Here is a 26,189-nt window from a genome sequence, read left to right on the forward strand (position 1 = left end):
GGACTTACCTGCCCTGGTGTGTCCAGGTGTAGAGGTGCTCCTGGCGGTGGATGCCTTGGACGCAGTGCGTTGAAGGCAATGCGAGCTGTACCTAGAAAAAAAGGGCTGTAAGTGGGGACCAGTCAGACTGAACCCAAGGAGGGGGCTCGGTTCTAGAGGGTCTCAGTTCCACAGAGAGACGCCACCGGTTTCAGTGACCCCAGGATGTGGAGGCTCAGGTGCATAGGTGTTTTGCCCAGCAGGTCACTGGCGTTAGAGGCTCTCACTTCTTGGGGTCGACCTGGTGATGGGGGGGTGGAGAGAGGGGACAAGACCACAGGGCCACTCAGTTCTGGCCTTGGTGATGCTGACGTCCCTTGTCGGTAGGTCGGATTTGGCAGCGTGGTGGCTGGAATGGGTGTTAAACAAGTCTTAGTGCTCCCAACTGGTTTGGGTACTCCAGGTATTGGTGCAGGGAGGCCCCAGGCAGGTTCATGTCTCAAAGACAGATAAGGTAGACTGGACTGCACTCCTGGACACTCAGGATCCTCTTCCTGGCAAGCTGCTTCCTTAGTGGACCCGATGGTCAGCAAAATGGAGAACTGGACAGTCGTGGTTGGGTCCTGCTGGTGCAGGGAAGTGGCTCCTCCACTCCAAGGGAGATGCTGCCTGGGGGTGAAATGTTGGGAGTCCTCCAAGGCTTTGGGTGGATGCACAGCTGGGGGACCAGTCGATTCTTTGCAATTGTCGGGACAGAAGCAGGCAAGCGGGGTTTTGCGTCAGTTCCTCAGCTGGTCCACAGTTCTAGCGTCTTCGGCTCTTCTTTGTCCTTCTTCTCTTTGTAGTCATGCAATCTAAGTTCCAGGTGTCAGGGGGCAGCCTAAATACTCAATATAGGGGAGTGTAGGGTAGTAGACAATGGGCTACTTACCCTTGGAGAGACTACGCCACCTATATGGCCACTTCCTGTGGGGAGTGGGCATAACCCGGTCCTTGAATTCCTAATTCAACCAAAAACAAGATGGTGGAACCCTTCCTTTGTGGAGCACATCAGTCTGCCCACCTTAGTGGTGTGACTAGCCTGGTAGTGCTGCACGCCTCCTTGCTTAGCTAATTTTCCACCTGTCATGGTGCCAAATGGGCCGCAGGTCAGAGGGTGACATTCCCCAGGTCCGGGGAAGCCAGGGTCGCACATCAAAAATGGCAGAGGCTTTGAAGCCTCTGGCCGTGGTATGCTGATTTACTATCCATCCTGCTTGTAGGAGGTGACAACACCTTCCTCCAGAGTAGGCATTGTTTCTGGCCTTGGAGATTGGAGCCTCTCACCTCCAGGGGGTCAGAAACCTGTCCGTGGTGGCAGTCTGGTCGATACCAGTTAGCCAGCACTCTAGAGGACTAGTAGGTTTCAGTGGGCACCTCTAATGTGCCCTCAGGGTGCATGTAATAATAAATCTAATACTGGCATCAGTGTGGATTTAATAAGATGAGGTGTTTGATACTCAACGCCACAGGTTTCAGTGAAGCCATTATGTAGCTGGGTAGCTTGGGATGACCAGTGACAGGACAAACCTTAAGATGGCTTTCCTCTTCCCTTGCAATATCTTACAATAGATCTAGACATCACAGGGGCATATTTGCTCATGCAGACATTACTTTACATGTATTTTAATACACCCTGCCTTAGAGCTCTTAAGGCCTACTGTAGGGGTGACTTGCATATTGGGCACTGCACACACAAGGTCATGTTTTCACAATGGTCTGCACCATTTCACGCATTCTGAAGTGGCAGACTGCATTTACTTTGTATGGGGGTTCCTTAGGGTAACATAATACATGCTCCAGCCCCTAGGGACGCTCTTTAGGACCCATTCCCTAGGTATCAGGGGTACTATTTACTGGGGACTTACAGGGGTGGTAAAGTGTGTGCCAACTGTAAACAATTAAATATTTCATTTTTAGGAGAAAGAACACTTGCATTGGAGCCTGGTTAGCAGGCTTCAGTGCACTGTCAGAGTCGAAAACCAGCATCCTCTGGTTCAAATGGAGGCAGGAAATGGGGGGGGGGGCATCTGCAAAGAGAAGTCCAGTTTTCTACAACAGGGCAACACATGTTTTCCTCATAACAAGAGAAGAAGTAAGTATAGTCTTGTTTCCTACTACCGAAGGGGCATCAGATCACTGCTCATGCAACATTGTATTTGCAAATTCAATTTTTAAGAGAAACTCTCCTCAGAATTCCAATTATTTTGCCACACCACACTTTCATATCTGCTGCCCATATTAGCTCTTACTGTGACCTAAAACACTGCTGACATACTGCATTCAGCCTATCAAGTACACAGGCTGCATAGAACTGTAAAGCGAATACTTTGAAAACAGTAATTTTCCAAAATAGATGGGACTACATATTAGACAGTAGATATACCGCATTTGTAAGTAATAACAGTGGTACGGTTTAAGGGAATTCAATGCTGTCGATCGTCACTGCTATTATATCACAATAAGTCAGTAAATGCTAGTGGGGCAGTTGATGACGTTAGAGTTTGGGAGTGTTTCCTTTGCTTTTAGTCATTCTGGGAGTTAAGGTTTGTAAGTTAGATGTATCATCCTATAAGTGAAATTATTTAATTTGAGGGAGGAATACCTTTAAGGAGGTGCAAACAGAATTAATTTAATTGGGAGTTTACATTTTTGGCCTTTAGGAATATCTCCACTTTCTTAAACTACACCCGACAGTCACACTCATTCTTATGTTTTGAATCATTTTAAGGAAGGCTGGAGCAGCTCTAGACGTAATCTACTCAACAGGAATCTGTCAGAAGTATTTTTCACATTTACCAGATAAACTTGAATCTCCTGTTAGAATATGCCCATACAATATCATATTGTAGAAGTCTTAGCTAGATTAAGTTTCAGGTCTCTACTCTTCATAAAAGGAACAAAATAATTTAGCGATTTCTGGAGACCATTTTCTGTCCTGGCTAGAAGCCCTACATCACCTACATAAAGTAAAAGCAGGGTGACATGGGTACACACCCTGGGGGTTTCGGCTTTTATACTCTGCAGGAGGCTGTCCACCCCATTTATATATGGTAAGAATAAGAGTTTCAAACATGCATCCGTGCCTGATATCCAGAGTCACCAGGAACTTTTCAACACATTCCCTGTTCTTTCCATGGCATAAGCAAGATGTTAAGATTGCGTGTACCTGGGAAAGGTGTCAAATTATGTCTTTTGGGGCGCCCATTTCAGTTAACACCTGTCAACGTTTTGAATGATTCACAAAATCCTAAGGCACCACAAATCTGCAAAACACAGGTGAATGTGTCCCTCCCATGCAAATGTGTATTTGTTGATGAAGAGGTGCAAGTGTATTCCCTGCTTCATGGTACCCATTTCTTTCCTGAACCCATATTGTTACTCTGTCAATATAAATTTTTCCTGGGCCCATGTGCCCAACTTAGCTAAAATCACGCTAGCCAAGATTTTCACAGAGGAGTCCTAAAGCGATATAGGCTATAGCATCTAGCATTGCCTCTATCCCTTTTTTAAGAATAGGAACAATCACAATATCACTCCAGGATTTCGGGGTGTAGTCATTGTCCGCTGCATTAAAAATGTGTGTTGGAATCGGGACCAATAGGGATGCATATGGTTTAAAGGCATCCAATTGGAGTCTATCAGGCCGTGGGCTTTTCCAACAGCACTACTCTTTAAGGCTACACTAACTTCCTCCATGGTAATTGACTTCAAGGGCTAAAAATTGATGGTACTTAGGGGACCCAGGGACACATCAAAAGCAACCTTGTTTGGGTTAAAAATACCTTCGAAGTCGGTAATCCAGGCAAATGATGGAACTGAAACCTCCATGTTTGGCAAAGAGTTCTCTAGGTCTATCCATGCCTGCTCCTGAAGTTTCTTTTTTAGGTTTGAGCGCTCTAGCCTGTTATAACCTCTCTGTGGGCTTTTAACCAGGCCCACTCGTTATTCATTCTTTGTTGTGCTTGTCTTAATTGCTTCATTTTTATTGGTGCATATTTTGAAATGTCCCTCCTTTGTGTGCCGAGTGCCCTCCCCAAGCGATTTAACTAAGTGAACATTTTTGTTGACCATCACGCTACGTCACGCTTCCTCCTGTTACAGCGTGTGATGACCCCTCCCCCGGTTTTCCTTTCATTCCAGACGCAATCCTTTCTAGACACTCACACAAAGACCCAATAGCTCTCACACACACACACACTCTCATGGCAGCGGTGGCACTTTGAATCAGCTTGCTTCTGTCAAATGTTTTACTTTTCATTTTCAATTTATGTGGCAAGAAAAGTCCAGTTAGGAATTCACAACGCTAAAAGCTCTAACTCGAGCAAACGCAAGACCCATTGCATTGCAAATGCTTGTTTTTCTAGCTAGCACTGTTTTATAATTTATTCTTAATTCCCAGAATCTTTCCCTCTTTCTCTGGATTTCTTGCAGACCTTTCCTTAGGACCTGATTTGCTCTGGTGCAATGGGAGTTGAACCACCCTATGTCTAGTCCCATCCTTCCTATATCTTTAGCCGGGATACATAGATATTTTGCAATTGCTGAGATTATTTTATGAAAGGTCTCCACCAATTTAACAACCCCACCCCCCATTCTGTGCAAGTAATACAGGGCTCTCATTGCTCCGTAATAAAGGTTTCAAGCACTTAAGGTTAGTTTATACCAACCCATTTCATATACAATCCCCTGCAGTTTCATTTGGATAGACTCCAAACCATGGAGTCGTCTTTACGTCCACCACGTCCCGAATCAGGTCCCCCACTCATCCAAAATGTATTTTCATTCAGTGCACAGTCTTATTTTGCACAGTTGTGTAGTCCTCACTATTTTCGTTTGAGAGCGCCACCTCCCGAGTCAGGCCCCCACCCATCCGGAATTTATTTTAACCTAGTGCACAGTCTAATTTAGCAGAGTTGTGTAGTCCTCATTATTTTCATTTGTGAGCACTGGCACATCCTTTAAAATAACAGTATAAGGGGTACACTCCAGAGGAAGTTAGGGATAACCCACAGGCGTTGGTCCTTCCCATCTACTTTTCCTTGTGATCCTGGTTTATTATTTGTATTTTTGTTTGATATGCCTAATGGTTGCTAAAGTGTCTGTGAGGCTAGGGGAGTATGTGCTAATTTCATCTCCCTACTCGGGTTCCTCATTTTATCCTGGCCTTCAAGCTTTTAGGCATGTGCCCCAAAGATCACATTGGATGGATGGTGTTCGCATTTCCTGTTACCTGTCTCTCTTTAACTTATTTTGAGGGCTGTTATTTGGAACACCATATCATCTAGATGTAACAATAAAGGGGCAAGTCCCTGCTTTATAACATCTCTAAAGGACTCTTTACTTTTTTTTCTGAGAACAGATCCAAAAGGTCTTGACTAGAAAGAACAGAAGTCATGTCTTCACATGTAGATTCACTTGTGGATTGGTATGCAGTAAAAATCCCTCTTGCCTGCCCCTGGGTGTCTACCACAGCATGCTGCTTCTGTGTGACTTTATGGGATTTAGGACTCTATCTTAACCTTTGGGTCTCCTTGTACCTTTGACATTTTTTAACACTTTGGTGGGCTTGAGTCTAGAACTTGGTTTCCCATGTCTTCTGGCGTTTCAGGCATGCTGATTAAAACTCTTGCAGGGGAAGGGCTGTTAAGTTGAGAATTCCCCTCTCCTAGTATGGGAACAACTGGGGCGTAACAAGGCCCAAAGAGAAACTTCTCTCTGAAAGCTCAATTTCAGCATTAACCCTCCCTATTGCTCTTTATAGCATGCGGTCAATCATGGTGTGTTTACCAGGGGAACTCATAACAGGAGTTTCCCCTGGTATCCTTCTTTTGACTACATAAACAAGTAAAGAACAAGAAAGCAACCTTTTCCCTATTACGATATAGGCACCAATCATCAAGTGGGCTTAAGCACGCAAAGTTCAAGCAAAAAGTCTCTCTTGGAAGTACAGGGTCCCACTCGTTCAGAAGAATACGAGAATGGGCTTCGAGGATATTGACTCACCTAAAAATCTCCCACAAAGTCTCCTGCGCTGCAGGGGAAGCCGGAGCAATTTATACGCTGAGAGTTGCGCTGGTATTGCAGGCGTGGCGGCTCCTGCTGTAATGTAGATTAGGATTCGTAATCACCCTAGGCCAGGCAAAGTCAAAATCTCCCACAAATTCTCCTGCTCTGGGGAAGGGCACTGCCCTTGACATTTCTGCTTGGAGTGTACTAACTTTATGTACATCTTCTGATGTATACACAAGGTCAATAGGGCAGTCAATAGATTACAGAGAGGCTGACAAGCGTGCTGGAGGGAAGGGGCTTGATTTGTGAGCCACACTTTGGACTGCTGCCCTGCACGGCTAAGCTAATCCGAAACATTGAAGTGAGTGGCTGGTCCACCTGCCTACAGCAAGTTCACTCAGCCCTGGGGCAGCTCTGAGAAACTAGTACCACGAGGGAGGTGTACCAGGCTGACAGGTGAAGGTGACATAATCCCCATCGACTAGAGCGCATCCCCGACCCTGGAAAGAACTGGCTCGTGGCCCACGGGCGATTGGCTCCCATCTCAGACACCACAGCCTTGCCACATCACAACATCTCTGGGGTGGATACACCGATGAGTGCCTCACAGCCCTTAGGAGGCGGCCTTTGGGGAGGCCAGCTTAAAGATCACAGAGTCCTCTTGATGAAACCTTGGGCTCCCCTACTGCAACTACATCCACCTTACCAAAGGCTACAGTCAGAGTAAACTACAACCTGCTCACACGGAGGCCACCCCCTGAGCCCCAACTCATCCTTTCAATTTGGCGTGGTGTCCAAAGAGCCATGGAGGAGTAACTACAGAAGTTACCCGGCACAACAAGGGTCATCCATCATGATCAAAGACAAGTCAACCACCTACCCAGTTCAGGACAAAATCGACAAATTTGCCAGGATCACCTTCTGCGTCAACAAACCGAAGCATCTGGATCTGGTGTTTGCCGCCCTGCCAGACTTCACAGCCTCTGCACTTCAAGCCATCTAAGACTTGAGGAACTCTTTGGAGGGCAAGAAAGGTGAACTGAGCCTTGACCTGTCATTACTAAGGCAGCACCTATAAACATAATCAACAGAGTTGCTAGGGCGGAAGACCACCTCTCAATTCTCAGAGGTTAGACACTCAGCTCACCCCAAGTAATCCACGCGGACTATCCTCCCGTGCAAGGTCTACTTGCTGAAGGCAAGGAACGAAGAAGCAGAAGACAGAACTCAAAGGAAAAATAACTGCATTGTGTGTATCTCAGATGGGGAGTGGGGGCTTCAATTATGGCTCTCTGCTGTGGAGCGGTCATCCTGCTTTGTGGTGGAGAGAGGGCATATGTTCCTGGTGGCGCAATCACCCACAGGAGGTCCCCACAGCCAAAGATCTAAAGACTCTTGAACTTTGTGGACAGGGATTTCATCCTATACAAAGCCTGAAAAGTGGGAAAAGCTCCACTGTGCTTCAACTCCTGTCATGCTTTTTCCTGACTGCACAATTAAAGTTCAACGACAAGGTCAATCATTCTTCCAGAGAAACTCAGCCCAATGCAGATACCACACACGCTACAGTTTCCAACTTATATTACATTTATCTACAAGAACAAATCCCTCTTCCACCTGGACCTTCGACATCTCACTACAACACTAAAAACAGAACAAAAACACAAAAATCGGTCACTACATGCAACTGTCAAACTCCCATCCTTCCCCCCCGCACCTCCCCGTTAAGTAACTCCACATTTTAACATAGATATACCGACCTGTAAAGAAAAAAAATCCAACTAACTGGGGGAGCTTATTACCAGTTGATATAATATGCAGATAGGAATAACTCTGTAATTAATATTGCCTCAAATTCTAACAATTCACAAGAACAAACTATATCTCTGTCAACATACCCATGACAAAAGGAATCACTTTTCTGCAAAGCAAAACATCAACACTAGATGACTTAATACAAGCCTCCAAAACCCTACCTAAAAACTGGAAAAGTTTTAAAGAAAAATAAGAACAGGCCTAATAGAACTCAAAACATATGCAAAGATGGAAATTTAGCAAGCAATGGAAACACTGCAAGGAATTTCTGCTTTCTAATATTTAAGGAGGGGAGAAAACAGGAAACATTTTTAAAAATTACCAGATGACAACATAAGTAATAAAGCACCATTTACCGTAAAGAAAAACGCAGACAACAAATTACAACATATCAAAATGTACAATAGCACAAGACGCTGCAGATAATTTGGTGCCAACCATCAACACAGTAATAGACACAGAAAAGTGGCCAGTGGGAGAATACCACAAGATCGATAACCAGCCCTGTCTACAGGTAGAGTAAAACCACCAAAAATCAATGCTTACTCGAATTAAGTTGGCGAGGAGAAAATAACACAGAAAACTCTGGTAAATTATAGTGCCAGATCACGGGCTGAGAAGCAGGACTCTTCCCCCATACAGGTGATTTGAATCATAATAGAAAACAGTGCAGCAAACAGTTTAGATAAATGCAGCAATACCATAAACTCAGGTACCTGGCTATTAAAGGCACAGATCACAAGCTTGCATAAAAACAGAGTACATCACCGGGTGCTTGTCATATAAACAAGGATGTACACAGTCATCCGAACAAATTAATTTTCATTCTAAAATGTACCTCAGGAGGCAGAAAAGATATGCTAATCAGGTGTAACATATTACGCTTACTTCATCAGGTCTAACCTACTACACTTACTTCAGCTTGGACATCACGCATTGTCAATATACGTTTTGCCACCCTCAAACGTGCTCCGGTGACAAAGTCTACAATTATAACTTGAAATTATAAAAAAAATAAGGTTGATCAGGTACTACAAGAAAAACAGGCATTTGCTCAATGAGGCAATGACATTAAGAGGATAGACCAGGAGAGATATCCATGTGTATGACTTATACCTATGATGATAGGTAATGCAAAACAAACAGGGAAAATCATCCTTAAAGGGACAAACTGTGCTGTGGATGTTGGACAAAATAGGAAGACCCAAATATGAATCCACATCAAGGCAAACAATGAAAGAAACTGCGTAATGGTTGCCTCACTGAAAGCAGGGGAAGAGGCAGATAGGAGATGGGTGGCCTCTACACTAACCCTAAACAACTAGCACACACCTAACTTGAATCAACACAGCAAGACGCATTCACGAACATACAGTAGACAGCTTAGACTTAAAACCTGGAATATGTCCAAGCTTAAACAGACTACCAACCAAACTGAGGCTGGTAATATCAACTGTTTACAGGAAACCTGGACCATGAATTTGTTAATAGAAGATCATTATGAAAATTCAACACACGGCCTCCAAAAACACCCACTTTGGCCATAAGGTGGGCTATCAATTTATGTCTCCACCTCTATGAAAATGAAGATCACAACTGAGAAAGAAAAATCGACATGTTAAGTAATAATCCTCAAAAGACATAACTTAGGTCATCATAGCAAATCAATACTAGTTATTAATGTTTATTTGTTCTATTTGAACCTGAACAAAATGGCTCTTAAGATACAGTAGAAAACTTCTGTGAATCCTTGGCGGACTTACTTTGCAGACATATAAGCCATGAGGTAGTAGCGGCAACAGAATTTAATTTGAAAAAAACTGGGGGAACATTGATCATCCATTTAAAAGAGGATATGACCTGCTTGTTAAAAAATTTAATGACATTCTTCAGGCCTACAACCTGTTCTCTCTGCAAGCCACTCAAACTTACAACAATCCACGGGTAACCTAATATAGTACTCACAGAGGTGGATCGAAAGGCTATATTTTATCTCCATGTGTCTTAGCATGTCCTGTAAACATCTGTTGATCTCAATATGTTGGGAAAGTAACCATTTACCTTTGATCGCTGGTTTCCACATCAAATTTTCATCAGGACTTAAGTTCACGGCAGTAGACTCCTTAGAAAGCTCTGAAGTGCACAGACTCATCATGAGGTTAAAATGGAGCAAGACTGCCCTTGATCGGTTTAAACATTGGCAAACTTTGTTAACTGAACATAGTTAGTTGACAATCTTACTAAATCTAAAGACCTAAAACTGAGTAGGCCTGTCACAACTGCTTCTCTATACAATTGTTTAAAGGGAAACAGGAGAACGACTGGTGAAATCAAGGAATGCCGCACGCCCTAGATCCAACTCCTGGTACGATTGCCCAGTTAAGAAATTTCAGATAGCCCTTAGAAATACAACAAAAACGGTCAAGAAAGACATCTCTGTTGTTTAAAGAAATCAAGAAAAGCATAATGGCTGTCTTTGGAAAGCTAAAACTGAAAATTATGAAGAGCAGTTTCTCAGAGTACATACGCTGTCGGGGCACAACAATCAAGCCCAACTCTGGTATTGTATAAGCCATCTGAATGAAGCCTCCTATATCAACAAATTGAATTCTACAAGAACAAGCAGTGGAAAAGCCAATAACTTTCGCCTTAGTTTTTTCTTATGCATTTTATCCTACTAACTGAATTATAATAAGGATATAATGTTTGTTTTAAATTTGATAAACCGTTAATAGATGTCTATGTTGTGATGTATGTTGAATTAATATCCCAGGGTTCCAAATTCAAAATTGTTATCTTAATTAATATGGCACTGTACTAGAGTATAGTAACGTGTAGTTAGTAAAGTGCCACTACACCTGCTGTACCATTCAAATCATTCCCCTTTTAACTGCAAGGTAACTGCAATTGTGACTGCCTGTTTAGTATTAAAATATAGCAATATTTGATGCTTAGAGAAGCTATGACAACATTTGGCCCCATGCCACTCCACCTGCTGCACCATTTCAATCATGACTTTGATGCCTGCAAGATAACTTCACTTGTGACGGCCAGTTTAGAAGTAAAATTTAGTAATAAGTTGTGTTTAGTCGGGTTCCTAGGGTGTTTGGGAATGGTGCCACTGCACCTGCTGCACCATTCAAATTACGACCCTAATGCCTGCAAGGTAACTGCACCTGTGACTGCCACTATAGAAGTAGAATTTTACAATAATCTGTGTTTAGAGGGGTTATGACACCTTGTGGCACTAGTGCCACTGCACCTGCTGCACCATTCAAATCATATCTAGTGCCTGCAAGATAACTGCACTTGTGACTGGCTGGTAGTAAGTCACTGAGAGAATAACAATTTTAAAAAAGTCACCCAAATATAGATTTTTTTTTTTTTTAATAAATGATTGTGTAGTAATTTAAGAAACAAATAATTTTAATATTTACAACTGTTACTCATCAGAAAAGTCATTATTAGGTAATGAAAAACAACATAATGAGCTAACTCGCAGTCGGCTTTACAACTGCACTTAATACTCCATTGCGAGATGGCCGACATGTTTACACACATTTCAAAATGAACTGACTTGCAGTTGGTTAATCTTTTCGCGTACACACACCAACAAGTAATCAAACACCAAAAACTGAAAGGTGTACTTCAGCCATGCTACACACGAAGGCAAATGCAGAACAAAAAGCAGGGAAGAAAGTATCTTCTAGCCAATAAAAAGCAAGTAATTCAAGTGAAGTTGGAGCGACGCTTGAATGAACAAACTGGAAGTTCAGATAAGTAACGGGTAAAGTAGGGGTGGATTCTAAGTCTCTTTAAAGAATTTTTTTAAGTAACATAAGACTTTGAGCACAGCACAAGCGCTGTGCAGGCGAAACCTAAAAATGGATGGCATACATAAAAGGTTAATGTACAACTGCAGAAACAGCGCAAGAAGGTATATACTTATTAGAGAATAACACCAGGACATCAAACGAGATGGAGGACAGGATCAATGGAACTGTTGTCATAAAGGTGCTACAGTTGATAACAGTAGATAGGGCTGCAGGTCCAAATGGACAGCTTGGGTCACTTTTTAAAGCAGATACACACTTCTTGGCTACACACTTAACACCGCTGTACCAAACTTTTGTCATGCATGAAAAGGTCCATAATCATGGTGAGGATCCATCCTACACCCAATCCACAAAAAGGGGAATACTAGGGACACAGCAAATTATCGGCTAATAGCTCTATTTTTAAATGTCCTGGCCCCTACAACCGCCCCAGTTTGCATGTTTTGTGAATTGCTTGGCAGACTGTGATGGTGTAGACCTACAAATATTATGGTGAAAATTATCCCATAGGGGTATTCTTCAAGCTGTACTCAAAAAGGTAGTAGCATTTTATTTTGCCACATGGGTGAGTATCAAATTGGGTCATGAGGACAAAGTTTCAGACAAGACTTGCACAAACAGAGGCATCAAACAAGGCTGATTGTTGTCCCTGTTCAACCTGTATACTGCTGACTTTGGATGTGCATTAAAAAAAGATGAAGGCATTCCCACCATGAAAAAGTCCTCAAAAGATTCCAATTCAACAACATGGAGACAATTTCGTTATTTTAGATCAACCAAAAAAAAATAGGTCTGCCTGATCACTGAAAGAGCTTCAGAAATACAATGTAAGCTTTAAGATGGTGATAAATAGGAACAAAACTAAAGTGATGGGCTTAGGTAAACACAAGAATAAATCAAAGCTACCTTGGAAATTGGGTCCAGTTTCAGTCAATCAATCAGGATTTATAAAGCACATCACAGCTAATCACCCAATAGGGTATCCAAGAGCTGGCAGGTCCAAGGTGCTTACTCAAACAGCCAGGTCTCGAGGGGCATTTGGAATTCTGGAATAAGGTGATGGTCCGGAGTTGCGTGAGGAGACTGTTCCAGGTTTTTGCTGTGATGTGAGAGAAAGAGCATCCTCCACGTCTGCTTCTGTAGATGCAGAGTATGGGTAAGTGAAAGGGAGGCAGAGCGTAGTCTTCTCAATGGTTGGTGGAAGTTCAAGCGGTGGCTAATGTACGCTGGTCCTTTGTTGTGTAGAGCCTTGCATGTGTGCTTCAGCAGACTGAACTGGCATCTCTTCTGTACAGAGTGCCAGTGAAGTTCCCTGAGGTAGGGTGTGATGTGGGTTCATCTGGGAAGGGTGAGGATGAGTCTGGTTGCTGCGTTCTGTAAGGTCTAAAGTCTTTGTGGGAGGTGTGTGGCGATTCCTGTGTAGAGGGCTTTGCCTCAGTCCAGTCGGCTGGTGATGACGGCCTGTGTTACAAAGCATCTCATGTGTAGGGGTACTCACCTGAAGATCTTATGCAGCATGTACAAAGTGAGGAAACAGGCGGAGGAGACGGCGTTGATCTGTGACTTCATGGTGAGCTTGTTGTCAAAGATGATGCGGAGGTTTCTGGCATGGTCGGAGGGAATGGCTGCGAGTCCTAGGTCTGATGGCCACCAGTCATTCCATGTGTTGCTTCTATTGCCAAAGATCAGTACTACTGCCTTGTCTGTGTTCAGCTGCAGGCAGTTGTTCTTCATCCAGGCTGTGACGCTTGTCATGCATCTGTAGAAGTTGGTTCTGGTGGTGGAGGGGTCGTCGGTGAGTGAGAGTATGAGCAGGATGTCGTCTGCATAGTAAATTATGTTGAGATTGTGGGGTCTGACGATGTTGGCCAGCAGAGTCATATATAAGTTGAAGAGCGTGGGACTGAGGGATAAGCCATGGGAGACACCACAGGTGATCTCCTTGGGTTCAGAGGTGAAAGGTGGGAGGAGGATCTGCTGGGTTCTTCGGTGAGGAAGGCGGTTATCCATCTGAGCACATTGCCTTGGATGCCAACGTGGTGGAGTCTTTCGATCAGCATGTGGTGGAATATGGTATCGAAGGCTACAAAGAGGTAGAGGACAATTGAAGCTGCTGCTTCTCTTTGGTCAAGGAGGGTTTGGATGTTGGTGGCTGCGATCATAGCAGATTTGGTGCTGTGACTGCTGCAGAAGCCAGATTGGGACGCATTGAGTAACTGCTTCTGCTCCAGGTATGTCACAAGTTGCTTGTTGATGATCTTGTCCAGTACCTCTGCAGGGAAATTGGCCAATAGTTTTTGGGTTCACTGGGATCGGCGGACGGTTTTTGGAGTAGTGGTCTGACTTTGGTGCATTTCCAGGCATCAGGAAATGTTGCGGGTGCGATAGAGGTGTTGAGCAGGGTGGTGAGTTCCTGGCCAAACCTTTGGTTCCCAAGGTTGGAGATGTGGTGATGTCATGGGTGGAGAGGATGTTCCAGGTGGTCAGTGTGTGGTTTGTGTTGATTACGGTGGGGGCTTATCTGTCAAAGAAGTCCGTATGTGTGGGCTGGGGGGAGGGGGGGCGTGGCCTGCAGCCGATGAAGCTGCACGCCTGGCGCGACGCTCCGGGGCCGAGAACGGGCCCAGCTGAATTAATAGCACAAAAGAGCCCTGAACGGACTGCACAACACCGTCCCGGTACCAGGAAGCCACCTGCCCGCTGTGGGGACGATGCCAATGAGAATTGACCAGCGGCTGGGGAGAAATTAGTTTTTCTTCCCTGTGACCGCGGAAAAAGCTGGAAATAGGTTCACTTCTAGCAGGTCCAAAATTAATTGGGGGTGACTTCAATTGTATAGCAAACATCAATCTGGATAGATTTCATCCTCCTTTAACACAATCCCAGACCCTAAAAACCACCAAATCGTTTACAGACTGGCAGCAACACTGGCAACTGGGAGACAGCTGGAGGCAACTCAGCCCGCATACTCGGGATTACTCATATTACTCACCGGTACACGATTTACACGTTAGGCTTGACACTGTTTTGGCATCCCCTGTAATTCAAAGCGATGTGATAGCGGCCGAATACCTTAGCCGCAGAATCTCAGACCACAAACCTCTGGTGATCTCGCTGACTTGGGTTCGAGAGAGATCAACGATTCCAACGTGGCACCTCAGGGCAGAAATGCTTGAAGATGAAGCATTTAAACACCTTCTACTTACAACCATTGTCGATTTTTTTTTTTTTTTTTTTTTTTTTTTTTTTAAATACAGGGACGGCGTCCTCCAGATCCACTGAGTGAAAATAGTAATCAGAGGCACGTGCATTAACGAGAATATAGGAGTTCGGAAGTCACTGGAAACGGAGCTCCGGAGACTGGAAGACTTCCTTAGGGATATCGAGCGTAGACGCCCTGAACAACCAGACGTGGCCCCCCGATGAATGAAACCAAAGCCAAAATAACTGAAACAAACACAAGATTAATACGCTTTGATTACAAGCAGTACTCAATCAAACAACACTCAGAGGGTGATAAGGCAAGCGCCTTGCTGGCTTGGCTCGCTAATCCACCGAAACAACAAACAGTCAAAGTCGAAATTGAAGAAAGCCCAGGCAATGGCGTATATAGCCAGAAAGAGATAAACGCTAGCTTTGCTAAATACTATTCAACATTATATGCCCCTCCCTCCGAAACACTAAATAATTCCCAGATACAGGAGTTAGAGGAACTTGCCCTCCCTAAACTGGGCCTTGAGGAGAATTTGACCCCAGCAGCACCAATATCGATCGCAGAAATCAAAACCGCGATCCAAAGTATGGCAAAGGGCAAGGCCCCGGGAGCTGATGGACTCCCATTGGAGTTCTATGACCTATACCAGGATCTACTAGCCCCACATCTTTGCACAGTATACGCAGAAGCATGGAACAACAACAGCCTGCCTCATTCCACTAACAAAGCTATTATGATACCCTTACTGAAACCAGATAGACCACCTATTGATGTCCGCTTCTATCATCCATTATCCATGCTTAACATGGATTATAAAATCTTAAACCGGATACTAGCTAATAGACTCCTACCTCATATGCCCTCATTGATCCATCAAGACCTATCGGGCTTTATCCCGCAACGCAGTACAGCTCAAAATATTAGGCGCATGGTTTCAGCACTCCAAGCCATACCCCCGACAATGACACAAGCGGTGATAATATCAGTAGATATCGAGAAGGCCTTTGACAGCCTGAGATGGGACTATTTGGAACAGGTCATGCTAAAGTTGGGGCTGGGAGAGGGATTTGCACGGTGGACAAAACTGCTGTACACTAATCCTACCGCTAGGGTGCGAACAGGCAGTACTATATCTGGCCCTTTCCAGGTCTGTAGGGGCACTAGACAGGGTTGCCCATTATCCCCCCTCCTCTTTGCGGTGGCAGTGGAACCACTAGCTCAAATGGCCAGAACAGGGCAGCATTTCAGGGGCATCTCAATCAGCAATTGGACTCATCATATCGCCCTCTATGCAGATGACATGCTGCTCTTCCTTCAGAGCCTGGAGGCCGATCTGCCAGGAGCAATGGCTATGTTGGAGAACTACGGAGTAGCCCCCGGGCTCCGAATCAATTGGAGGAAATCTTCTATCTTTCCTATGATCGAGGGCACCACTAAGCCCAATGACACAAGAGGTCTGCCCTGGTCCCCTAACACGTTTAAATATTTAGGAGTGAATATATACCACAAAATTGAAGACTTGCTGGAAGGAAACATACATGTGCACTCAGAGGGATTAGAGCTGGCATGCGCTTCTGGGAAACACTGCCCCTGGCGGTATCAGGAAGAACTGCCTTGCTTAAAATGATAGTATTGCCCAGAATGCTATATTACTTCTCCACCATCCCACTCATAATCCCGAAAGCAGTGTTCAGAGACATAAAATCCATGACCGCGAGCTTTATCTGGGGAACGGGTAGGCACAGAATCGCATTACACTCCCTTCAAAGACCCACAGCAGAGGGAGGTTTGGCTGCCTCAGACCTAGAGATATATTACTGGGCAGGGCAACTACAATGGCTAGCAAAACTAATTAGCGAACCCACAGTTGCAAAAGAACTACAGATCCCCTTAAATTGCCCCCCTGAAAAGATACTGGGTATACTATTGAACCCCAGGAAACCAAAACGACAATTACCATTGGAGTGGGAATCAACAAGATATTGCTGGGAACAATACCCAAAGCGCACCCACACAAAGACTCCATACGCCCCGGAGTCACCCCTGGCCTGCTTGAAACACATTATAGGGGACCAAACGCTAACAGGTATTAACAAACTAGTGGCACATAACATCACAAAGTTGGGAGATCTGTACTGCAACGGGAAACTGCGCACATACACAGAACTACAAGATCAGTTCGATCTCCCATCTGGATTATTCATTACCCAAGGCGCAGTCACCAGAATCACACAAAAGACATGGAGAGCGGGAACACTGGAGCCTCCAACCCACGGGGGTTGTAGCTTTCTCTGCTCAGTAGGGGAGCAGAAAGGAGTGATATCAGAAATATATAAATCCTTACAAAACAGCACATGCACTCCTCTAAACAAACTTAAAACTAAGTGGCAGACAGAGTTAGAAACCACCATTGACTAATCACAGTGGGCAAGGATCACCTCTCATATTTACTCAGTGTCTAGAAACGCCAGATTGAAACTAATACATTTATATATTTACCATAGGGCCTATTTAACCCTGCAAATGATAACTAAAATATACAGTACAAACGATACAGGCTGTCCCCGATGCGCCGAATCAACCGCAGGACTTGTACACATGCTATGGAGTTGCCCACGAATTAGTCCATACTGGTTAGAAATATTTAGGAAAATCTCCACTAGCACCGAAAGGGCACTGACCCTGTCTCCTCTGGTGGCTCTACTAAGGGACTTCCCACACCCCTCAGCTTATAAAACATCTAACAAATTTATCTACCTGGTTCTTGTCCTCGCCAAAAGAGAAATCATATCACATTGGAAAGACTCAGTGAGCCTGCAAGTAAATAGATGGCAAGACGCTTTAGAAAGATGGGTGGAAATTAAGGGAACTGTACTACTAAAAGAAGCATTACAGGGGCGGAGACCTAGGGATAGTGCCACACAATGGGACTCAATACTGGAGAGCCTGAGGACCCTCAATGCTCCTGTACCAGAAGAAGCTTCAACTGTCTCGGAATCCGAATCTGAGTTAGCCCCTACGCCAACATAGAACTATGCGTGCTAGTGATGAACTGTTATCTCAGAGAATTATCAGCTTAGGCACATAATATGATGACCTAAGTGCACGATTGGGGGGAGGGTGGGATCCTTAGAGTGATTTCAGGAAAATCTATTGTGTGCATATTATTGACATGTTTAAAAAAAAAAAAAAAAAAAAAAGATATTTAAAAAAAAAGTGTGGCCTGGGGTTTATAGTTTCAGTATATGGTTGCAACCTTGTCATGGAAGAAGTGGTGGAGAATCTCCTTAACAATGCTGGAAAGTCCCTTCGGTGTTGTTGGCACAGCTCATTTGCTTATACAATATTATATAATTACACTGGGGTCTGGGTTGTGGATACGAGTAAAACGGTTATTCACTTAACAGCTATCAAGAAAAAAGCTAGCAACCTATCCTTCGCCCTCTGCTGCTTAAATAAAAACCTAAACAGCCCCTCTGCAGATGTTATCATAGAGGTCATAAAAGCAAAGCTAGTCCCCCTCAATCTCATACAGTCATTAATCTTTTCAAGCTAAAATCGGCACGCACTAAACAAGCTGTAAGACATCACATATAGGAACATCTTCCAGCTACCTCAGTAAACTCGCCGCTCCCCGATACGATTGGAATTCGGTCTTCTAAACAGGACAGACAGAATGTGAATCCTCCATCATTAAACACTATCAGGTGATGCATGCAAAAGATGGGCCACTAAAGGTGGTGCTACAAGAGCTCCTTAAGGCACCGGATGAAAATGGGGCTAATTACTTAAGCACAGCCATTGAGATTCAGATCCGAATCTGGACACCCTCTTAAGCAATCACCTATCCTATTCGGTATTAAAGACCATCTTTAAAAGAGACGTTGAGGTGCTGACAAGCACATAGGACCTAGACAATTTAGAGTCATATTATCTGTTCAAACCAATTCTTTCCTCTTACCTCTTACAAAACGTCAAACATCACTGTTGCAATATTACCTAAAAGAATCATTGAGAAGGGTGTGGGGAAGCTACATTTTGCACACAAGATTTATGACTTTGCCTATCAATGCCTACAGAGTCAACGGGAGGAATAGCACAACCGCTCCTACGAAATGCAGGTTCTGCAATTAGAAAATCAAATCCATCTCTACCGTTAATTACCATTACTGCATGCATTAATGCCATATATATTATGTCTTGAAGAGCTACAGGAGAATAAACCCTTGGAAGCACAGTTACTTATGGAGGAACTGTATGAAACACAAGGTAGCGCATGTTTACTGCTCCGTCATATGCCACATGCCCAACATGATTGCTATGCTCTGTTCTGCTTGGGAAGGGGACCTAGTATCCCTCATGGACAAAGAGTCGGCGGAGGCAGAGCCTCACCACGACACTTGGCAGTCACAACGCAGTTCTGCATTTCTCAGCTGAAATACATTCATAGAATATACCTCACAAGACAAATTTTGGAAAAATTGGGTGAGTGCTTCCCTCACCTGCCTCTGTGTACAACACAGGAGGAAGGATTAATGCACGCTGTATGAGGATGCGTTTAGATAGAGCCATACTGGAGATGGGTGCCTTTGTGCCCGGGGGCAGTTCTAGGGTGTAAAGTCCCTAAGGGCATAAAGCTTGTTTTGCTGCATATCACTACAGTCATCGAGGGAAACCAGTGCATGATGATATTACTGAGGCTAGGCTTAACAGTGACTACGAGACATAGCTTGCAGATGGAGAGACAATGAACCTCCCTCCGTTGACGAATGGCACAGGGGTCTCGACTGGTGCATGAGCACAGAGAAACCAGTAAAGGAGGAAGGGGCTACCCGCAAAAGTATTTAAAAGAGATTAACTGACTACCGGGGAATCACTATTATATAATAGGCGTCACAAGCCAAGACTCTAGACATGGAATTCCGTAGCCATACAGGATGACTGCACCTGGTTGGACTCGGATGGACCGAGAAGTTCCCATGAATCAGGGAAGCCCTGCACCAGGGAAGACAACAGGGAAGAAGCGCCAATGTTATATTGCTGCTATCTTGTTTCATATCCTGTGATGAAACCTTTTTAGAAGAAAAAAAAAACAACAACATGTGTTCTTAAAAAAAAAAAAAACGAATCCATCACTTATCTGCTCTGCTGCTGTCCAAAATTTAGGCCACTACATTTCAATATGTTGAATCCAATGTTTCTAAACAAAAGAATTTACAACTGTAAGGATGCACTATCAGGTTGCTTCAACTCCGGCAACAAATCTGAGATGGCCCAATTTTAAAAATTAATGAAAATAGCCTTGATTAGATTTAAAGCTCTGAATAATTCCAAACTGAAGTAAATGCATGGCAATCCACCACACGAACAGTAAAGTGTAGTAGAACGAAGTTCAGTTCTTCCCACCTCATTGACTTTAGAAGGCCTAACGACTGATACAATATCGCCTGTTACAGTCTGCCTAACAGTCCGCTCATGGTAGAACGAAAGTGGCAGCACTAACAATTTTTGTATGGAATGATATGATACATGATGGGCTTAAGAACAGCACATCAGGAAAAGAAGTAACTGATCCTAAGAACGTTTTTAGTTCATTCCTTTACATTGAATATATTGTTTTTTGTAACATATTTTATTATTTTTATAATTAATTCATACTATCTCAACACGCTGCCAGATCTGCACAAACAACTGGAGTGTACTAACAACACATTCCGGAAAATATGTGGGGACGCCCATGCATTACTACACCCAGAACACTGCAACCCAATTCTAAAATAATCACTGTTTCGGGGTACTGTGAATGTTGTCGTGGGTCAGGATCACTGCTCTCTACGTCTCTGAATAACGGAACACGTTAAACAGTTCATTTTATTCTCAAATTATGACTCATCACTTTTGATAAACAATTTTAAAACAGCACCCAGCAAATGATACTCTGTAAATAATAAATGTTTATCAGAGTACTAATGCAGTAACCTCAGGAATATCGACTGAGGATTTCTGGCACGAATACATGCTATTATGGTAACATGAAATTATACTTTTAGCTCTTTACGGGGTTTTACTTCATGCAGCTGCTTTCTGCGGAGTATGGAGGGGAAGAGCACCATATTCAGAGACTACAATAACAACAACAGGTAGGCTCTAGTACTGTTAATAAAAATAAAAATGAGGGAGTTATTCATGCTAGTGGACTCTATAAACATGTTTATAATCAAATTCATTTAACTCTGAAGTCTGAATCCACACAGACCTCTTACTCTTCCCAGGAGTAAGGCAGAAAGTAAGCACTTTCCCAAAACCAACAAAAGTTATCCTCTCTGCTGTTGGAGTACGTTTGCTGTACTGACCAAGCCCACTGCAAACATAAAACCTGTTTCCATGGCTCATTACTACGATGGATCAACCACCAATTCTTAAAGGGTAAAATTACTCAAGGTCCCCCTTCCTCGTAAAGCAAACATATGCAGGGGCTGCAGGTTGTTGTGGGATATGGGTATTGGGAGAGTTGCCCAGTTTTACTTACCAGAGTAAGCTTCTCTCCAACAACGGGGGAAATACTAGTTACAAGAAAGTGTTTTTTCCTTAATTCTGGTGGGCGTTTATAAAGTTGTAACAGCGGTCAGCCAGATTATGCATCGATCAGCTATTACCTGACTTGGGTCCAGGATCCAGGCCAGTCCAAGTAAATTATGCTGACTTTGTCCCGGTGTCACTGCCATACAAATTCATCAAAACAATCTGATGACAACAGCATGGAAAGAAACTAAGACACTCAGCTTGTTCACAAGTGCTTAAGAGACAAGCAATGATTTGGAAGCAGGTTTTTTACTTCTCCAATCACTGTATGTTCGAGATATGCATTCACAGTAAGAATGTCAGATGTGTCTTACTGTCAGTGCAATTAAATTAATAACCGTTTATATAGTACTTGGTAATTTATTTGTCTTTATTTAAATTATTTTATAGCACTATTCATCGAATGTAGGGTGTCAGTGTGTGTTACATCGCGCGGGTATTAAACTAAAGGGAACGACTCATAAGCGTGTAATTCAATACATAGGAAATGTGACTTTAGACAGTAACGGGCAAAGGGTGTAGAGGTAACAATTGATACTTTTACACCATAGGTGTCAAGAGTGCTTGGTCTGGAGAAACACAAAGTCAGTGTTAAAAACATGTATGGGTTTGGGACGCGGTGGTTGAGATCGTCTGTACAAATACATCTTTAATTTCTACCCAAAGAAACAATTAAACATACGGCTGAGAAAAAATTTTTTGCTGGTTGCATGAAGCTCCTTGATATACAGTTTTACAAATCACTGTGCTATATCACAAGTTTAAATGATAGCCTACAGATAATACAAGGATCGCTGCAACAAAATCAGAAACTCGCTTGAGCTATCTACATATTAGTTGTCCGCATATTACACATTGTGTTTCAAAGCAGACTTGATAATTACTTATACTATTTTATGGTTTGTTAAACCTTTGACTAGATCGTACAAAAATCTTTCAAGCAAGTGACTTGATCATCAGAGTATTCTTGCCATTATTATACTCTGGAAATTGCTGGGTACACAAAGATCTCTGCGGCAGGTGCCTTATCCTACCAAGATATTAAAAAAGAAAAAAGCCAGTTGGTGACCAATTAGATATTCCACAATAGATATATTGTCACAATTTTCAATGTGGACAATGCTTTGGGGCTGATTTTTTAAATAAATAAATGTATTTGTTAACTGTCAGATCGCTCTCTGCATGACTATATTAGATTTCTGCTGCCACATCTCAACCTTTAATGTATGTAAGCCGGAAATAAACAATTCAATTTCGACCACTGATGACGTGGATCCCACCGTGAGCTACAGAGGGACCCAAAGTCAGACCCCTTGGTTTATAGTGGCTTTCCGCGGTCCTCAATCTTGAGTGCCATTACACTGTGCAACCAGGAAAGCGATTATTTTACAACACTTAGAAACGGAAAAGGTCATAAAAAGCATCATCTAAAACATTCTCGGAGTGCCCTGGGAAGTGGGTCGCCTACGTTTAAAGGGGTGGGCCTCCGTTTTGCAGGTTTCTGGACCCCGACAGCCCATCTCTTGCGCCTCCTCACTCTCCTTGACCCGGAAGCTGGCCTCTCTGTGATGACTGAAAGGGCTATTTTCTCCCCAGGAAGTCTCTCTATCTAGAGATTAAATTGAGTTCTTTTCACTGTGTGGTTAGCTGTTTGGGGGCTAAAAGAGTTTTGCTTTTTAAGGAGAGTGATCTAGGCGGTCTCTTCTCCCTTAAGCATTTATCGGCAATGCGGAAGGATCTGTCCCGTGTCATGGTAAAATAGCGGTCAGTTAATGCTTTTGAGCAACAAGCCGGTCCCAGCCGGAACTTCGCGGCCGTACGCCACCCCCATTCTACCTAACTGCGCCTTCTGTACACTCACCTATATCTGAAGCCGTTGCTTGGCGCACTTGAAGATTAGAACGGCAGAGAAATAAATACAAGTTAAAGACAATGGTCGGTTTGTACCAGCTGGGACACCGTACTTTGACATTCCGGTGTGCAGTGATAGTACTTCCGCCTCCTCTGCGCATGCGCACGTTTGCACGCGTGTATATAGCTAGTATATATTATATCCTTAACGATTTATGCTCTGTCCCTAGCAGAAAGAGAGAACAGAAAGAGAAGATTGCAGTGGATTATTAAGTTGTTTTGTTGTGGTGGGTACCGTAAAATAAGAGTTTGACGAAGGAAGAAGAAAATAGTAAAGTTACTGTGGGTCCAATGTGCATTTATTTTAACCCCTTCGCTGCCAGGCCTGTTCCCCCTCAGGTGCCTGGCCTTTTTGTTGGCTATTTGGGGCAGGGCGCGCATAGGCCTTTATAACTTTTTGTCCACATAAGCTACCCACGCCAAATTTGCGCCCTTTTTTTCCAACATCCTAGGGATTCTAGAGGTACCCAGGTTCCTCTGAAGGAGGACAAGAAATTAGCCAAAATACAGTGAAAAATTCGTTTTTTTCAAGAAAATGGGAAAAAAGGGCTGCAGAAGAAGGCTTGTGTGTTTTTTGCTGAAAATGGCATCAACAAAGAGTTTGCGGTGCTAAAATCACCAGGTTCCCAACTTTCAGGAACAGGCAGACGTGAATCAGAAAACCCAATTTTTCAACACAATATTTGCATTTTACTGGGACATACCCCATTTTTACGATTTTTTGTGCTTTCAGCCTCCTTCCAATCAGTGACAAAAATGGGCGTATAACCAATGCTGTATCCCTGTAGGAGGCTGGACTGGCTTGTAGTGAGTACCTAGGGGTACTTACACCTTGCACCAGGCCCAGTTATCCCTTATTAGTGTATAGGGTGTCTAGCAGCATAGGCTGATAGATAATGGTAGCTTAGCAGAGCAGCTTAGGCTGAACTAGGAGACGAGTGAAGCTCCTACAGTACCACTAGTGTCATATGCACAATATCATAGGAAAACACAATACACAGATATACTAAAAATAAAGGTACTTTATTTTTATGACAATATGCCAAAAGTATCTCAGTGAGTACCCTCAGTATGAGGATAGGAAATATACACAAGATATATGTACACAATACCAAAATATGCAGTAATAGTATTAGAAAACAGTGCAAACAATGTATAGTTAGAATAGGATGCAATGGAGACACATAGGGATAGGGGCAACACAAACCATATACTCCAAAAGTGGAATGCGAATCACGAATGGACCCCAAACCTATGTGACCTTGTAGAGGGTCGCTGGGACTATTAGAAAATAGTAAGGGTTAGAAAAATAGCCCACCCCAAGACCCTGAAAAGTGAGTGCAAAGTGCACTAAAGTTCCCCAAAGGACATAGAAGTCGTGATAGGGGAATTCTGCAGGAAAGACACAAATCAGCAATGCAACAACAATGGATTTCCAGTCGAGGGTACCTGTGGAACAAGGGGACCAAGTCCAAAAGTCACAAGCAAGTCGTAGATGGGCAGATGCCCAGGAAATGCCAGCTGTGGATGCAAAGAAGCTGCTACTGGACAGTGGAAGCTGGAGATTCTGCAGGAACGACAAGGGCTAGGAACTTCCCCTTTGGAGGACGGATCCCCCACGCCGTGGAGAGTCGTGCAGAAGTGTTTTCCTGAAGAAAGACCGCCAACAAGCCTTGCTAGCTGCAAATCGTGCGGTTAGGGTTTTTGGGTGCTGCTGTGGCCCAGGAGGGACCAGGATGTCGCCAATTGCGTCTGGGGACAGAGGGGGCGTCGAGCAAGACAAGGAGCCCTCTCAGCAGCAGGCAGCACCCGCAGAAGTGCCAGAAACAGGCACTACGAGGATGCGTGAAACAGTGCTCACCCGAAGTCGCACAAAGGAGTCCCACGTCGCCGGAGGACAACTTAGGAGGTCGTGCAATGCAGGTTAGAGTGCCGTGGACCCAGGCTGGACTGTGCACAAAGGATTTCCGCCGGAAGTGCACGGAGGCCGGAGTAGCTACAAAAGTCGCGGTTCACAGCAATGCAGTCTGGCGTGGGGAGGCAAGGACTTACCTCCACCAAACTTGGACTGAAGAGTCACTGGACTGTGGGAGTCACTTGGACAGAGTTACTGGATTCAAGGGACCTCGCTCGTCGTGCTGAGAGGAGACCCAAGGTACCGGTGATGCAGTTCTTTGGTGCCTGCGGTTGCAGGGGGACGATTCCGTCGACCCACGGGAGATTTCTTCGGAGCTTCTAGTGCAGAGAGGAGGCAGACTACCCCCACAGCATGCACCACCAGGAAAACAGTCGAGAAGGCGGCAGGATCAGCGTTACAGAGTTGCAGTAGTCGTCTTCGCTACTTTGTTGCAGTTTTGCAGGCTTCCAGCGCGGTCAGCAGTCGATTCCTTGGCAGAAGGTGAAGAGAGAGATGCAGAGGAACTCGGATGAGCTCTTGCATTCGTTATCTAAGGGAATCCCCAAAGCAGAGAACCTAAATAGCCAGAAAAGAGGGTTTGGCTACCTAGGAGAGAAGATAAGCTAGCAAGACCTGAAGGAGCCTATAAGAAGGAGTCTCTGACGTCACCTGCTGGCACTGGCCACTCAGAGCAGTCCAGTGTGCCAGCAGCACCTCTGTTTCCAAGATGGCAGAGGTCTGGAGCACACTGGAGGGGCTCTGGGCACCTCCCAGGGGAGGTACAGGTCAGGGGAGTGGTCACTCCCCTTTCCTTTGTCCAGTTTCGCGCCAGAGCAGGGCTAAGGGGTCCCTGAACCGGTGTAGACTGGCTTATGCAGAAATGGGCACCATGTGTGCCCATGAA

The 26,189-nt window shown here is 44.2% G+C and overlaps 1 protein-coding gene across 7 annotated transcripts in view; it reads right to left on the minus strand.

The window, feature by feature from the left end:
* Positions 1-23,477, minus strand: part of MFF (mitochondrial fission factor) — a 198,777-nt gene extending 175,300 nt beyond the window's left edge. For 5 of the 7 annotated variants that reach the window (XM_069213504.1, XM_069213502.1, XM_069213503.1 and 2 more), the window contains exon 1: positions 23,339-23,477. The gene's annotated coding sequence lies outside the window, so the exon portion shown is untranslated. Of the gene's footprint in view, positions 1-22,945; positions 23,079-23,338 lie in introns of those variants that run through there. The other 2 variants (XM_069213506.1, XM_069213501.1) reach the window with 2 other exon arrangements.
* Positions 23,478-26,189: the final 2,712 nt, after the last annotated feature.

Source organism: Pleurodeles waltl, chromosome 11 (genome assembly GCF_031143425.1).
Source record: "Pleurodeles waltl isolate 20211129_DDA chromosome 11, aPleWal1.hap1.20221129, whole genome shotgun sequence".
NCBI classification, from domain to species: Eukaryota; Metazoa; Chordata; class Amphibia; order Caudata; family Salamandridae; genus Pleurodeles; species Pleurodeles waltl.